This window comes from Macaca mulatta, chromosome 2, assembly GCF_049350105.2.
Source record: "Macaca mulatta isolate MMU2019108-1 chromosome 2, T2T-MMU8v2.0, whole genome shotgun sequence".
NCBI classification, from domain to species: domain Eukaryota; kingdom Metazoa; phylum Chordata; class Mammalia; order Primates; family Cercopithecidae; genus Macaca; species Macaca mulatta.
Genome location: NC_133407.1, coordinates 54319378 through 54337357, shown reverse-complemented (window position 1 = coordinate 54337357; position 17980 = coordinate 54319378). Strand labels below are relative to the sequence as shown.

General features: G+C 39.0%; 2 protein-coding genes across 4 annotated transcripts in view; one reads left to right on the top strand and one right to left on the bottom strand.

Moving 5' to 3' along the window:
* The window catches only part of MED12L (mediator complex subunit 12L), a 337419-nt gene that overhangs the window by 142588 nt on the left and 176851 nt on the right, over positions 1-17980 (bottom strand). The gene's annotated exons all lie outside the window — the stretch shown is intronic.
* P2RY14 (purinergic receptor P2Y14) overlaps positions 10841-17980 on the top strand; it is a 59988-nt gene continuing 52848 nt past the window's right edge. For all 3 annotated transcript variants that reach the window (XM_015131814.3, XM_002802967.4, XM_077991578.1), the window contains exon 1: positions 10841-11095. The gene's annotated coding sequence lies outside the window, so the exon portion shown is untranslated. The remainder of the gene's footprint in view (positions 11096-17980) is intronic.

Sequence of the window (17980 nt, the reverse complement as noted above, 5' to 3'; positions counted from 1 at the left end):
GTTTCCCAGAGTCTCCAAGTCTAGGTATAGGTTTAAATGTTACATGCAAGGCTTTCCAACATTCTGGACACATTTACATAAATACATATGCAGACAAACACACAGCACATATAACTGAGGCTAACAAGTTTAGCATAAAGAATGTAAATCAGCCCCTTAACCCATGATAGTTTTTAAACAGTCTTAAAAAGTTATATCCAATGCTTAAGATGGTTACTGCTAGCCTAAAGCAAAATATCTTTCATAACATAGAAAGCCATCTGTCAATTACCCAACGATGAATTACCTCTACGTATTTTTCAAAAAGCCTGAACCATATCATACGTCTTTGAATAGTTCTTGACTTCCTCTCGGTATATAACTTATAAATACAGCGTGAGTATCTTTTTCTACACCTTCTATATAGAATTGTCATGTTCCTTTGTAAGTATGAGTCAATTTCCAACATTTTATCCTTTGTGCTTTCCATGTCATGAAATATTTCAAAAATTCCTTAATTGTGAAGTTTCTTGTCAGCATCACTTACTCTGGGATATCTCATCCGTTCATTGTAGATGTTAAAAATTTTGCCTTTACTAAGTTCATCTAACAGCATATTATAGAGGTTTAACCTTCCCCTGATTAGCTATTTATTTTGTAATAACATATGCCTGTGATTCAAATTTCACTTCCTATATTATCACTTTTCATTTCTCTCCTGAACTTTCATTTTTGTTGGTACACTCTCTTTCAAATATCTCTTTTTGTAAAATGTCATGAGGTTTATTACTGGCAAACAAGGAGGCAACACAACTACACACTTTGCTGCCACCTGTGCATGAACTGAATACCAGATGAGCAGTGACCAATCACCAACAGACTCTGAAAGAAGTGAAATGATTGGCCACTCCTGTATGTTATTTACATGATGATCTGTGAACTGGAGAACTAGCAATTAAGTTTGGTCTTTATGCAACTACTTACAGCTAATATACTGTGGTAACTAAAATGTGGACTGTTGCAGGGAAACTGGTATCATTTAACTAAATCATAACTCAAATATATTTCAGAACTGTGAAATCAAGGACTGCCTGCCTATAAGTGTATATGTAACCGTAATCATAAGTCAAAGGAAAAATGGAGAGAAAAATATATAATGACATGTAATGTAACATGTAAATGCTTAGGCACAACTATTTGAAATAATGTCATTCATCCATTCAACATGAAGTGGTAAAATGCTTGGATCTATCCATTTAATTATGTGAATTTAACAGATACAAATATTTGTGACCCAAACACAACTTACATTATTACCATTAGTGATGTGGATTTCCAAAATAAATAATTCTTGACAAGATTCCAAATAAGAGTATTTAGTAGACAGTAGCTACATACTTGGAAAAATTAGGCTGGTGTATATTAAACCAGACAAAATACGTTTATATGTAAAATGGACTTAAATTATAGGCTCAGATATTGATGAACAAGCTTTTCACCCATGGGAAAGTTAATGGGTCACTCCCATAAGCAGCACAGGACAATTCTTCACCATGTAAGAATTGTGCCTCATACTTTGCATACTATAAAGCATTCATGGCCCCAGCCACTGAACACAGGGACAACAAGAAAATATCCTGAAATCAACAAATACTCTCTGGGCAGTAATGCTGACAGTGAGAACCCTGATGGGGATTCCTGAGCCATTTGTGGAAAGACAGAAGAATATGACCAAGGTTTCAAGCAATATAGAAACCTAGACCTCTAGATATCAGTAGGTACCAACCAAATTTGGGAAGGGATAGAGTCTTAATAAATAAACAGTAAATATAGGGTAAACTTTTTCTTGGCCACTTCTATTAATCACAAAAAAATGGTTAAAAAAAAAAAAAAAAAGAAAAGAAAGCAATGATTTCTATAAAGTTTATTATGAAGCTTCAATAGATGTCTGCTTTGAAGTTTTCTACAAATGCTATTTGAAAGGTACTATAGATATATAGATATACTTTGCATAGAAACCCCTAAAGTGGCAAGTTAAAAATAGTAATAATGATCAAATCTTACATAATGCTCATCAGTCACTGTCCTACATGCTTTACTTTTTAAAAAACCTTTAAATCGCCACAAGAACCTTATATAGTAGATGTCCTATTACAGATGAAGACACTGAGGCACATCTAGCTAGGAAGTGAAGTGATGGCGGCAGGTTTTGAAGCTCGGGGGTCTGACTACAAAGTCCATGCTGTCACCAGGACTGCAACACTTTCCGTCTCCACCCCTCCAAGGAGGCCCCTTCCCCCTGAACTGATTTAACAATACCATCATATACCCAGGCCCCCTGAACTGAAAATCTGAGTGCCCTCTTTTCTTCATTCCCATGAACAACCTTCTACCAAATCCTGCCACTCCGCCCCCAGAAATAGACAATGCAGGTCTCTGCCCCGCCTGGCCTGATACCCACTGTAGCTCAACCCCAATGGTAGCATGTCTGGTCTCATGGATAAGAAAGGATTTTGGAGGTGCGCATCCCACTGGATGCCACCTGGACCCCACCTCTTATTTTGTGCCACACTGAGAGAGGAAAAATAAACCAACTGCCATGATTTACATTGATGGCAATACTACTTGAGGCCTTGATTTTTCTGCTCCTTCCCAGTCTTTTGCATACTCTTTTCTAGAACTTTTAACACTGAATGATAATTTTTTAATAACATTAAAATACCTAATGTCTGTTGAGCACTCCCTACATATCAGCACCCGACTTGTATTAACCCATTTAATCCCCAAAACAAACCCATAAGGAAGTACTAGCATTGCCCCTAATTAGAGAGGAAGAAGTAATTTTCTAAGGCTAGGGTTGAAGCTGGGAAGCCCTCTCAACTAAAGCCTGAAAAAACTGCTTAATAAGTATAACAGATAATATCTAAGAGAATATTAGTTTAAGCCAGTCAATCAATCATACACTTTCAGTCATTTTATTCACTTATAATTATAAAATAGAATGGCTCATGTAATTTATTGTCAAAACCAGGACACTTTCGAGAGTGAAAGTGTTACTCACTGAGCTGGCACAGCAGGTTTCAACCGGGACTGTGTGGGCAAACAAGAATATATGCCCCTATGTTCACAATACATAGGAAAATATGTCTATGTTAGGACAGCATTACCTAGTAAAACAAGCAGCTTAAGATAAGGAAAAAGAACTCCATGAATCCAGCCATTTCATCAATGAGAAGCTCCCCCTGCTGTGAAGCTTCTTCCATGGAGCTAACACAAACTGGGAACCCCTGGATGCTGGATTAGCAGCTATTCAACAAAAATCTCTCATGGATACTTTCTAGGAGCATGGAGAACAGTTTTCTGAGTTAGCGCCTGTTGCTTGAAGTTTTGCTTAATACCACAAGAAGGAACACAGTCCACCCAAGGTGAATATTTGATTGCTTTTGCTTGCAGAAGGAATAAATAATCTAAATTCTAATTTATATTTTTTCTCTACTCCAAAACAAAACTATCAGAAATCTTTCCTAATACTATTGACTGGTAGGTACAAAATTTATGTTCTGTATTGATTTCAAAAGACCTTTAGAGACAGACACCACATTTGCCTTTCCAAGGCACCGGTCTCCCTGCAGACCACAACTACATGAAAAGCTGATCAGGAGGTAGAGCTAGGTGAGGGCACAGAGTACTCTAACTACAACAGCGGGGTCACAGGAAGTCTGTGATTCTTCTGAGAGAGACTGATGATTGCAAAGCCCAATCAAGTAGAAGGTGGGCTCTGAATAAATCCTTCTATCATAATTAAGTCACAAACGTGTAACCACACACCGTCACACAGCTCACCTCTCTTAGCTCATTCCTGCTGCTGTAAAAAAATACTTTAAACTGGGTAATTTATAAACAGCAGAAATGTCTTGCTCACAGTACTGAAAGCTGCTAAGTCTAAGATCAAGGAGCCAACAGATTCCGTGTGAGGTGAGGACTTATTCCTCATGGATGGTGCCCTGTGTCCTTACATGGTGGAAGGCCAAAGGGCCTCTTTTATACAACCACTGATCCCATCCACAAGGGCTCTACCTCATGGCCTAGTCACCTCCCAAAGGCCCCACCTCTTAATACCAACACATTGGGGATTCGATTTCAACATATTTTTTCTTTTATTATTTTTTTTATTTCAATAGGTTTTTGGGGAACAGGTGGTGCTTGGTTACATGGAGAAGTTCTTTAGTGGTGATTTTTGAGATTTTGGTGCACCCATCACCCGAGCAGTGTACAATGTACCCAATGTGTAGTCTTTTATCCCTCGCTCCCTCCCATCCTTCCCCCTGAGTTCCCAAAGTCCACTGTATTATTCTTATGCCTTTGCATCCTCATAGGTAAGCTCCCACTTATAAGTGAGGACATATGATGCTTGGTTTTCCATTCCTGAGTTACTTCATTTAGAATAATGATCTCTAACTCCATCCAGGTTACTGCAAATGCCATTAATTCATTTCTTTTTATCAACACATAAATATTAGAGGGACACAAACATTCAGACCACAGCACACTACCTCATGACCACTGAGAATCAGACAAGTGAACTAGCATAGCTGTTCCTTAAATGACTCATTCAAAGACTACATATAAAAATTTGGGCTGGGTACAGTGGCTCACGCCTGTAATTCCAGCACTTTGGGAGGCCAAGGTAAGCGAATCACCGGAGGTCGGGAGTTTGAGACCAGCCTGACCAACATGGAGAAACCCTGTTGCTACCAAACTACAAAATTAGCCAGGCGTAGTGGCACATGCCTGTAATCCCAGCTACTCGGGAGGCTGAGGCAGGAGAATCACTTGAATCCGGGAGGTGGAGGTTGCAGTGAGCCGAGATCACGCCATTGCATTCCAGCCTGGGCAACAAGAGCGAAAACTGTCTCAAAAAAAAAAAAAGGCCTCACTGATTCTTCATTCTGATTAAACTAACTGGTCCATACATAACAGCATAAGAATAACTGTTGTGCTCGAATTATTAATTATAAAGATATTCAGCTCTCTACAGCATTAATTGCCTAAAACCACAGTTCTAGTCAGGCCACCAAGGAAATTAAATTACCAAGATAACCACACAACCCTCCCACAACCCAGAACTAAAAATAAGTGTGCCTAGCTAAAATCATTTGCTGGCCAGAGATGACTGTTCTACATAATTTCAGGTGTGGCTTATTCTTTGGGTAGAAAAAAACCAAACAAACAAAACTGTACGTGTGATCACCCACTGCACTTCCTTTGACTTCAATTAACCCTCAGTCAAGTTCCCTGAAAAGTCAATACCACAAATCTTTCCTTAAACTTGCTGAGGCCATGCTCCTCCCACACATAGTGGCAGGATGAACAAGCAGCAATGTTTATCAGAACAGCTGTGGGAAAGTTTATCTGACAAAAACGAAGTATGTTCCTACATTCCTTAAGTTTCATTCCAGCTCACTCGGGGACTTTCCAAGGCCTTGTTTTCCTAACTTGTCCTATCACTGCATTAAAAAGCTGAGCAGTTAGGGTGCTGAGTAAATAAACTGTCTGATAAAGCAGCATGTCATCCTCTTAGTTACTTGTCCTAAGTTGAATCATTATGCAGCTCAGGGATTCAGACACAAAAAAACCCCACAAAAGGTGTTCAAAAGTGTACAACTACAAGTGATTAGATGATTTAACACACTTGGGATATTATTTAAAATATTCAGAGTCATTGTTCTCAGATAATTTCCATTGTCTCGTTTATCTTTACTTGCAGAACTAGAGCACAGAGTTGGGGAATATTCTCTGTCTTCCCCACATTCCGGTTACAGATACTCAATTAACAAATACTTCTGAGTACCTACTATGGTACTGAACACCACGGGTACAAAATGAAGCCAGCAAGGATGGCTACGCATGATACAGAAACACAGGCCACATAAGAAGAGTAATGACAACACTGAGGTATTAGGGGCATGTCCAAAGATGTGGTGAGTCTTGCAAGCAAATGGGAACAAAAGGAAGATAATGAGAGATGACACATTTGTAAGACCTGAAGGTGAAAAAGAAAATGCTTTCCTCTGCTTCCTCAGCATCTTTCCAAAAAAAAAATACTGAAAAGAGAAAATACACACACAAACGTTTTTGTTTTTGTAACAAAGTTCTAAATTCTGATTCTTTGCTATTATCAACCGAGATTCAGTTCTTCTGATTTTCAAGAATTAAACCCAATCTATTGCTAGCAATACAGAAAATCTGTTTGCACACTTCAACTAATTGGGATTAGACAATCAACCATGACTCAATGTTAGTATCCATACCAAAGTGAGGTTTTGTGAACTGCCTATAAAATATAGGCACCTATTAATTTTTTCAAAACTGTTACTTCTTTCAATCTACCAGAAGGGGGTGATATTGTACCAGGCATTTGTTTCTCCATTGTAATTATGAGATGAAGGCAAGTGCACAATTGCCAATGACGTCCCATGTCCTGTCACTCATTGCAAGAGGTTTAACAAAAAGGCATTATTTTATAATGCAGTGACTTAAATCACAACTTAATGATATAATTTCTGCCCCCTTTCTCCACTACTCTAAATCAACAAGCTGGTAGAACTGAATGCTTCACATAGAGAAAAAGGCATGTCTGCATTTGATGTTTTCCCATAAGATTACACTTTTTCAATGCACTTTTTCAATTACTTTACTACAAAGCTCAAAAACTTTATGGCACACTAAATTATGAAGTCCTGAGCATGACATTTCGGATCTCCCACATTACGCACTGCTCCACCGTTGCTGGTTTTCCTAACATTAAACCTCGGCTCACATCGTTCTTTTAATACAGTATTAAGTTGACTTTCACCCCCATTCTACAAGTAAAAGAGCCATCCAGCAAGAAGCATTTTGGATGTCAGTTCCTTCAGAGATCCTATAGAGGACAATTTCCAAATATGCTTCCTTTAAACATCCTTGTACACTGTACTTTCATAAAATGTTTACATTAGGCCTTTACCAAAATCCTCTGTATTCTTATCTCAATATCCTTTTATCAACATCCAGTGAGATCCTTTCGGCAGCCATGCCCCCCAACACATACAAAATACACACACAATTATAAATCACTTGCCAGCAAAAAAAAAAAAAAAAACTAAATTATATAACCCAGTAAATATCTGCTATGGTTAAAATAAATTCATTGAAAATGTTCATATTTATCTGAAAATCCATCAATAGGTACTAACTAAACAAATTATGGAATACTACAAAGCTACAAAAAAGAATAAGGTCTATACAGGGCTCACACGAACAAGTCTCCAAGGGAGCAAGTGGGGACGAGGCCGGGTGCGCTGGTGTCTTATTCACTATGCTCAATAAAGCAACCAGAGACAGGCAGGGGAAGGGCAGTAACAGTGAAGTTGTCTCCGTACTTATTTTAAAGAAAAATGATTTCAAAAGACATATGGTAACAATTATGCATAGCTGAATTCTGGGGTAAGGAGCAAAATAGGACATTTACGGAATCAACATGTGAGCCAGCCAGTTATTTATGATCTGTTGATGACGGGCTGGATAGAAACTGACTGGAAACAGTTACAGACATATTTGGGGATTACGTGTGTTAAACTCACTCTATTTGTAGTATGAATACACAAGGGATGTTTATATATAACCAGTCCTATTACTAATAAGGCAGGGTCCTGCCTGGAAATGGTATCAGACAATGTGTGGGCACATGGGGTGGGCTGGGGTGGTTGTCATATCAGGGGTATGTTGAGGGCTCTGAGAAAAAGATTAGTCAGGAGGAAATCCACAATATTTTAATCTAAGGATTCCACAAAAGGAAATGGGAATTCAGAACTATTTAGTATAAATCAAAACACCACAGATAAAAGGAAAATATTGACTATTTTAGATTTTGTTTTTTAAAAGATTCTTCATGCAAGGACCAAGCCCTCTATTATTTTAATTATAATGTTGTTATTGGCTATGCTGTGGTGTCTAGTGTTGAAAAGAGTCGTTATCTGTGTTGCTAAAAGTTATAATAAATTTTTTTTTTTTTTTTTGGGATGGAGTCTCACTCTGTTGCCCAGGCTGAAGTACAGTGGCGTGATCTCAGCTCACTGCAACCTCCACCTCCCAGGTTCAAGTGATTCTCCTGCCTCAGCCTCCTGTGCAGCTGGGATCACAGGCGCACTCCACCACACCCAGCTAATTTTTTTTATTTTATTTTATTTCATTTTTGTATTTTTAGTAGAGATAGGATTTCAACATGTTGGTCAGGCTGGTCTGGAGCTCCTGACCTTGTGACCTGCCTGTCTTGGCCTCCCAAAGTGCTGAGATTACAGGCATGAGCCACTGCGCCCAGCCTAAAATATCTAATTTCAAAAACATACGAAGACAGAATAAATACTGTCAGGCTAAAATACTTTTTCAAACATTAATACTTACTTCCAATTCAAATAAAGGAAAATGTGTACAAGCTAAACTGTGATTTAAGCATATCCACAAAATGTCCAGCACAACCTAAAGACTACTTCAAAGTTTAGTCTCGCCACTTTCTAGCTTAGACAACTCTGAGTTAAATTTTCTGAGGCTCTATTTTCTTACCTGTAAAAAAAGGAATAGTTACTTCTCCAAGGGTTGCCAGGTGTTTTGGCTGTGAAAGGATCTAGCAGGGAGAGAGTACGCTTCAATCAAGTGTATGAGTATGTGCATTTGAGACTTGATCCAATCTTTGCAGATGAGCTTTCCTTTCAAGTGCCTGGCTGTCTGCCCCCTCCCCACCCCTCATCATCCTTGTCCTGCTACGTGCCAATACCACCACTGAACAGAGGTCACAAGCTGACTGCTCACAAGTCAAATACAGTGCACAGTCAGGTTTTATTTTAGCCCACAGGATATTAGGTCTACACTGATTTGTAAGGTATTCGATTTAGACACCAACAAATGAAATCAGAGGAGACATATAAGGGCAGTAGCAGTGCACAGGCTCCAGGCTCTGCCAGGGTTTAAATCCCAGCTCCAGCGACCTGATGTAACATCTCCATGCCTCAGTTTCCTTGAGAAAAAGATGAGGAAGAGGAAGTAGACAGACCTACTTTACTCATGGGGTCATTGTGAGTAATCAAGTTAAAACATAGAGTGTTTAGAACAGCACATGTAAATCAGCGTTTCATGTTCTGAAGACACTGGGTCATCCCAAGATGCAGCCCATGACTCTGGCAAGCTTCCAGACACAGCTGACCCCCTCGGTGGGCCCTTTAGCTCTCCACTTCTCCATAATCCCTCTACTCCCAAGTGTCTTACATAGAGTCCAACCCATTTGTACCACCTGCCACGAGGGGACCACCTGTAGGAATATCCTTTTGGCCTTGGACTTAGCAACTCCCGGCATTAAGAGGAAAGCAAGGAGCTCCAGTCAAAAACATAATGTTCTCCCCAGTCATACTCAATAACATGTATGTGGAACACCCCACGGGGAAGTCAAGAAGCACAAAAGGGACCTGGAACAATTAATAGGTGTTTTTGAGACTGTCAGAGTAAACAGCATCTCCTGCAATAAATCAGGGAAGTCTTGAGAGTCTCAGCTTAGAGATATTGTTCATGCCAAACCATCCATATGATCAGAAAAATGTTTACAAGTGGAGGACTCTGCAATGCGCCCTGGTAATAACCAGGCTCTAGCGGCTCCTCCTCACGTCCCATTGTCCTTAAGCTTATTTACCCACCAGATCTCACTGCAGCTGAAGCTAACAAGCCTCTCTATGCACAAAAGTATTCTTAGCCCTTCAATCAAAGCATCAGTGAGGACTATTGGGGCCCTCTAGAGGTCTGAAGAAGAGTCCCTCTGGCAGGGAGACACAGGGAACTTCTCTAAACAAGCTCTGTGTCTCACAGGTATTTGCCAAGGATAAATAGTGACTAGTAAGTCTGTGAGGCAGAAAATAAGAAAATACTCTTCAAGAGGGAAATAACTCTTTGGGTATGTGTTTAGTCACTACTCCATCTCCAATGTTCAGAACACTGCCTCCTACATATCAAGTACGTATAAAGCAACTAGAATAGTAACTGGCATGTCATAAGCCAGTTATAATTATTATAACTGTAAATGTATAGTTATGTTTTTAAGGCAAGCTGAACTTTACTAGCTGTTACTCATAATTTAGCAATGGAACAGCCTAAGTAAATACACTTCAAATGCAGGAGCCTTATAAGGTAAGCTTTTCAGCCCCTTGTTTTCTTTCTTTCTGGTTCTGAGTTTCACACTTTGAAGAGGACTCTGTAGCCATCTTCTGAGAACTTCCAAATCTAATGGCACTAATAGTCAATGGGAAAGACTGTGGAGCACTGCAGGACATCACCAATTATACTACAGAGCCTGAAAGGAACAAAAAATATGAAGACTTTCAAAATAGTAACACAGACAGCACAAACACCAAAATGTTAACACGCGAGGAGTTTATCTGAAGTTCTACTTGTGATCTATTTATCAGTAATGTTCAAATACGGGAAAATTCATGTGGGAAAAATGACAATGCAACTCCTCTTATCTAGAAGATGTAGACACTGGTGTCAAAATACTTCTTTATTCTGTTAATTCCGCATTTCCAGGTAGCTCCAACTACCCATCTCTGCGAGTTATACTGTGAAGGTGCTGACAATTTTCTGTGAGGGTGCTTCAGAAAGAACCATATCTTACACATCAGTTCTCCACCTCACACCACATGTTGAATTTGACAATGGCAAAGGTTAGAAAACAGGTTGTTGACTGGCTGTGCATCAGATGATGTAAGGATGTGGGGAAAAGTAGGAGGAGAAATAAAAAAGCAGGACTGTTTTTGCATTACTGGAGGAAAGGAACTAGCTCAGAAGTCAGCCTGACACCCACAGAGATTAAAACGTCTCTTCCTTCCTCTTTGTTTCCACGTCCCAGTCTTCAACAAATTCTATCTGACCACAGCAGCAGACGGACCCACTATCTGTGGTTTCTGTCAAGTTCCTGATTTTCATCCACAGTTGAAGATGAGCAAGAACTCTGTAACAGTGTCACCTTGGAGCCTGCACTGAGAGGTATTTCAAAATGAGTGAAGCGTGACTCTCACAGATGAAGGCCTAGACGCAGGTAAGGAAACAGCTTTTCCATGAAATGACTTGCGTTTATGTGAATGGTGCATGGGAACAGAAAAGATTTCTGAGCTGGACAGCAACAAAGCTAAGGAACACTGAACCATTGCCACTCACATTTTTCTCAGTGGGTTACTTTTTGTTTGACAACTGTAATTGGCATATGAATATATTTCCCTATGCTAATATGGGGATCCAATACTGAAATATCATTTATGATTATTTAGGATTTTCAATAGTGGCTGTCAAAATATATGTGATGAAGAGATATCAAAGAAAATGTTTAAAAGGTAGCCATCCAGGACAAACATTTCAAAAGCTCGTAAATATGTATTAAAATTGCTTCTCAAAACTACAAAATCAATTAGAATAATACTTAGGTCAGTATGTTTTTGTTTGCAATTGTATATATGTACAGATACACAGTTGCATTTACTTGTACATACACTTATATAGGCAAAAGCTTTTATCTTTGTCATTATTAGGGTAAGTTAACACCTAATAAAATAAAATGCCTTTAAATTGTAAATCACAAAAATATATGTCCTATGCATAGCAAATATTTGAGTTCATATGCTACTTATTTATAGTCTATGACTAATCAACTAAATTACTTACAATTCTTTAAATATTATAAATTAAATTACATTCAGGAGAATTAGCACAGACCCACAACATCAGCTTATTCAACCAAGCCCATGCAATCCATCCTGTCTATATATATTCTTTTTAACCAAGGACAATCAATCCTATGGAGAAAATGAATCAAAGATCACGCTAGTAAAAAAAATAGTTTGCATATTCATCTTTCTAAAACATACAAACTTGATAATCAGTTTTAGCACTAGAAGAAAAACCTAGCCATTAAGTTAAAAAGAAAACAATGTACTCAGAAAATACCAATGGCATATTTTATGATTTGTAAACATGCAATGAATTTTATATTTTGATAAAATTTATGAATACTATATATACAAACAGGCATACAATTGTGCACACACAATTAACACACTGGTATATATGAATGAACTGTATATTGCCATGTCTGGCAAAAAAAAAAAAAAAAATGGCGGGGGAGGCCAGGCATGGTGGCTCACACCTGTAATCCCAGCACTTCGTGAGGCCAAGGTGAGTGGATCATTTGAGGTCAGGAGTTCGAGACCAGCCTAGCCAACATGGTGAAACCCTTATCTCCACTAAAAATACAAAAGTTAGCCAGGCAGTAGTGGTACATGACTGTAATCCCAGCTACTGAGGCAGCTAAGGCAGGAGAATCGCTTGAGCCTGGGAGGTGGAGGTTGCAGTGAGCTGAGATTAGGCCACTGCACTCCAGTCTGGGCGAGAGAGTGAGACCCTATCTCCAAAAAAAAAAAAAAAAAAAAAAAAAAAAAAAAAAAAGCGGGGAGATTCCAAGATACTCAAAGCATGAAGACTCAGGGGAAGTGGGTAGAGTGCAGAGAAAGAAGTATAATTTGCCTACTTCACAGCTGAAGCAGGTACAGAGGGTGTGACTATCCTGAGCAAGGCCACCCAGCTTATCTACTCAGGAGCCTTGAATCCTCTGAGCACAGGGAGGACGCCTTCACTCCATTCACCATGGGTGGCTCCTGCAGCCCACAGGATTCCAATCAGCCCAGCCTCACTATAGGTATATCCACTCCCTGCCCTTCCACCAAGCCACCCAGTCACCATCACCATGTCCTTCAATCTTCCATCCTCTTCAACCATGTATTTTTAGGATACTATTTAAAATTCCCCGGCTATAAAAATGTTTTATCTAGTACCATGTACATTTACTTTGAGAAAAAGTTATCTAAAAACAAATGATTATTAATTATTGCTAACATGTTTAAACAGAATACAAGTGGACAGGAAAAGGGGAAAGGAGTAGGGAAAAAAGCCTCTCAATGTCAGGAGTGCCCCTCCTCCCCACCTTATCAGTAAAACAGCACTGTAAGGATTAAATCAGATAATATTTGTAAAGTCTTTAACACAGTGATGCAGCTATGTGTTGTTTAACAATGGAGACACATTCTGATAAATACATCCTTAGGTGATTTCACTGTTGTACACACATCATAGATTATAATTACATAAACCTAGATGATAGAGCACACGCCATTATACAACTCATTATAATCTTATGGGACTACAGGTGCATATGCAGTTCTTCACTGACCAAGATACCATTATGCAGTGCATGATTGTATGTATAAAAAGTATTCAGTAAATAAGGTCTGACATCATTATTTTCATTATAAAAACTAATTTTATCAAGGTAAATGTTTATGTAATTAGATATCAGACTACTTAGAAACATAATTCAGATATTTCAATACCTTTGTAGATCAAAACAGGGAAAAATATAACATAAAACTAGCTACAATATTGCTTTTCAAACTTTAACCCACATCAGAATCACCTGGAAGGCTTGTTAAAACACGGTTCCCTGGGCTTTATCCCCCCCAGAGCTTCTGATTCAGTGTGACTAGGCTGGGGCTTAAGAATTTGCATTTCTAGCAAATTCCCAGGTGAGGCTGAATGCTGCTGACCTGAGACACACTTTGGGACCCACTTATGTACAGAGGAATTCCACAGTTGCATTTGCCTTACCAACAAAACTGTCTACAAGTTCCTCATTCAATCTAAGCTAGTTAATTAGTGAGCAAAATAATGAATAAATGCTTAAAAATAAAAAGACTATATTATCCCCATGATTAAGCATATTATTTACGACCAAAAGAAAAAAAAAGGAAGATTGACAGATATTTCCTACTACACCTATGATGCTTCTAAAGTGCTGAACAGAAGAATACTGTTCCCTAGAGTAACGTTCACTCTATAAAGTGCTTCTAGAGTGAATTTAGATGTTGAGGCTTCCCTAAGCCTAAGGCTCTGAGAACTCAGAAGTCATCAGGTTTATTCCATTTGGCTCCAGGATTTCCTTAAAAGTTAGGTCGGTCACAGGTGAGCTGTTTCAGCCTCCCAGTGTGAGCGGTCTCTAGAATACCAAAAACAGACCAGTCCAGGAAGTAGGCTGACGCCAACACAAGCATATTCTGCCATCGTCACGAGCATCCTCAGCCGCCAAAGGCTGTCTAGTGGAGGATGATGAACAATAAGGAGAGTTTCATTTAACTGAAAATTATATCAGTACAATACTGCCAAGTTTGTTTGGGTAGAGCAGTGCATCGCAAAGTCTAGGGCCTAGACCAGCTGAATCAACATCACCAGTGAGCTTGTTAGACATGCAAATTATTGACTCCAAACCTACAGAATCAGAAACAATGGGGGTGGAGCCCAGCAATCTGTTTCAACAAGCCCTCCAGGTAATTTTGTTGCACATTCAGTTTTGGGTGACCCCGTGTCCTGGGACAGCTCCAGTTTTTACCTATTGTCTGGGCATAATTGAAAACAGTGCCTCCTTTCTATCTCAAAAGTGTCCTTGACCGTACAATAAATTAATTATGGTCATCAGCATGATCACCCTGCCAGTTCATACTGGATGCTAAGAAGGCATTTCAGTGGTCAGATGCTGTCTACTGCTTGGGACTTCAAATTAGCTTCAAGTCTGCTGCTGTATTCTGGTGCTACACCCATAGCCTCCCCACCATCACCCCGCAATACTAAAAGATGCATTGCCTCCTAAAAGTCTGAGCAGCCCAGCTAGATACATCAGCTTCAGCACAAATATCCTATCTTGATAAGAAAAAATACCTACAACCAAACTATATAAAATCTATTTTAAATTCCCAGCTTCCTAAGTAGTGTGAGGAATCAGGTCTCCAAAACCCTCTTTCCTGAATTTTTTGGTTCTTCTTTACAGGGAGTTTTATTTTCCTCCCTAGCACCCTTAAAAAGCATAAAACTAGTAATTAATGAACGCTATTTTTATAGTAATCATTCAGCTACATTAATTCACTGAAAAACCAAGTTTACCACAGCAAAGCTTCTCAATCCACCTGTTCTTTTAAAGTCAAAGTGAAATACTGGTCATATGTTTTTAGATCTGATTAAATTCCTTTGAAATTTTTGTCTTTACTCGGTATAAATTAAATTGCTAGCTTTTTATTCTTCACTGAAACTTCCCATCTGTTGTTTTTGAAAAACATCAAAGGCCTTAGATATCATGTTCTGACCCCTCATCATTCAGAGAACAGGCAGAGAGTTGTGGTGGCTTCTACCCAATTATATGACATCTGCTGTTGAGGTTAAGGTATCAAAGAAAAGAGGAAAAAATCAATTATTTGACTTCTGAGGTTTGACCCAAAGCAATCCGTACACTTGTGGTGTGATCACTTGGAAAAAAGAAAATCTGATCCTCGAAACTTTCCAGGATCATACACACTTATTTTCATCACATCACTCAAAGCTTCTAGACTCTAGGAGCCATTTATACCAAGCAGATGGGAAATGTGCCACCTTCTATAGTGGGAGAGATACCTGGCTGGAAAGAACTCACCTGTTGCTGATGCAATCTTCTTAGTGAGTCCAGCCCTAAGGTCAAAGGTTGGCAGGAGAGCTCATACAAGGCTTCATCTAAGAACATTTCCATCCTGCTACAGATGATGAATGAAATTCCCTTCTCACTCTAGAGATATTTCAGTCATTTATTCATTCAACACTGATTCCTTACCATGAGGCAGCCAACATTCTAGGATAGTAGGGATGGTGTGATGAAAAGGTTCTGGGCCTCTTGTAGCTTACATTCTAACAGACACATCAACAAACCTTAACATCATCAGTCCTAGGAATTAATAGTCATTCAGTTATGACAACAATCTTTGGGCATATTATAAGATTACATTTTTATTTCCTTAATGGGGATTTGGAGATGATTCCAATCTCATCAGAAGTCATTTACTGACTAGATCCAAATCCCTCACCTTAATCCAGCTGGGAGCTGATAGTCCTGCATGTACAGATGACAAAAATAGAATATGAAAAACGATACTTAGTTCAGTTAAATGTCCTAGGAGGTGGCCTTTAGTGTTGAATGTTCTTTCTCTCCTGGCCCCTAAAACTGCCTACCTATGTTTTTGCACAAGGATTTCACTGCCTCTTTCCCCACTATAAATATGCCTATAAGCACTACCTTTATAGAAGTGAAAAAAGGAAGAGGGAGGATATGGTCTGAGATAAAAAGAAAACCTAAGATGTCAGACCATTTGTCCCTGTTATCACTGAGTTTGATACACAGCAGCTGTCCTTATAACTGGTACTACTGAGGCAAGTTGGTTAAGGAAAAATACAGGTTAAGTAGGAATTATTTTTAGAAACCTTAAATACATTATTTTAATTTTAAATACAAAGTGCACATTCATTGCTTAATCTTTTGGCTTTGGGGCAGCAAGGCCTTTTTTCTGAGTATGGGTTGGTTCATTAGATACCTGCACCAATTTTCCTTCAGGAGCCATGACTTCAGCACAGTGCCAGTCAAATCCAGTTTCTCTGTTTAGTTCAAGTAGCGTGAGAATTTTAAAATGCTTTAGAAGCCACGTGATTTAAAAAATCCAGACCCACTCCTAGACTTTAAAGGCCCTCAAAAGAACAGACTCTGTCTTAGCCTCATAACACAGTGAAATTTTCAATAAATGTTATATGAATGGACAAAAATGAGGGTCTTAAATAACTAACTAAATATGGTTTGAAAACAACAGTCTGCATCACCAAGTTTTATTTAAATCCACTCCTACCCCAATTAAGAAACAGTATATGCCTTGTTCTAAGGAAGACAACCAGTCCCTACGTATACAATGCCAAGTAGTATATAGCATAATAATGAAAAGTGTGCATTCTAGAATCAGACTTTCTGGCTTCAAATCTTGACTCTACCACTTATTCTGATACAACCTTAATAAAGTCACTTAACTCTATACATCATTTTCCTAAGTTATGGAGATTAAATGAGTTACATACATAAATTGCCCAGAACAGTAATTGGCATAAAAACAGAATCAGGCCAGGGGTGGTGGCTCATGCCTGTAATCCCAGCACTTTGGGAGGCTGAGGCGGGCGGATCACAAGGTCAGAAGTTCGCGACCAGCTTGGCCAACATAGTGAAACTCCGTCTCTACTAAAAAAAAAAAAAAAAAAAAAAAAAAATTAGCCGGGCATGGTGGTGTGTGCCTGTAATCCCAGCTACTCAGGAGGCTGAGGCAAGAGAATTGCCTGAGCCCGGGAGGCAGAGGTGGCAGTGAGCTGAGATCGCATCACTGCACTACAGCCTGTGCGACAGAGTAAGACTCCTTCTCAAAAAAAAAACCACAATCAATGTTTATTGCTGTCATTGCCATCATCATCTTCTTCCCCAGTAACATAGTGTGGTGCTCTGATGACTATAAGAACAAAGGAAGCCAAAGAGATATACTGGTTGAATATTCCTTGATCCAAAGGCTTTGGATCAGGAGTGTTTCAGATTTCAGATTTTTTCAGATTTTGGAATATTTGCATTATACTTAGCCGTTGAGCATCCCCAATCTGAAATGCTCCAGTGAACATTTCTTTTGAAAGTCATGTCAGCCCTCAAAAAGTTTCGGATATTGAAGCATTTCAGACTTCAGATTTTGGGATTAGAGATACTCAACTTGCATTCAAAATTCCAGTGTGTTCCTTAACCTCTCCCTGCTCAGTTGACTCATCTGTAGAAAACAGAACAAAAATATCTACCTAGAAGAATGACTGTAAGAGTTATCATGCGTGGTACATAGTTGAGAGCCAAAACATTAGAGCCATTAACCCTCATACAAAGAAGAAAATCTACAACTCCACACTTCAGTCCATATCCACAGATGTCCCCACCTCCTGCACATCTGTCAACCTCTACCCACCAAATCTTAACCAGAATGTGGTTGTATACTCAACATTTTACTTGTGGCAGAGG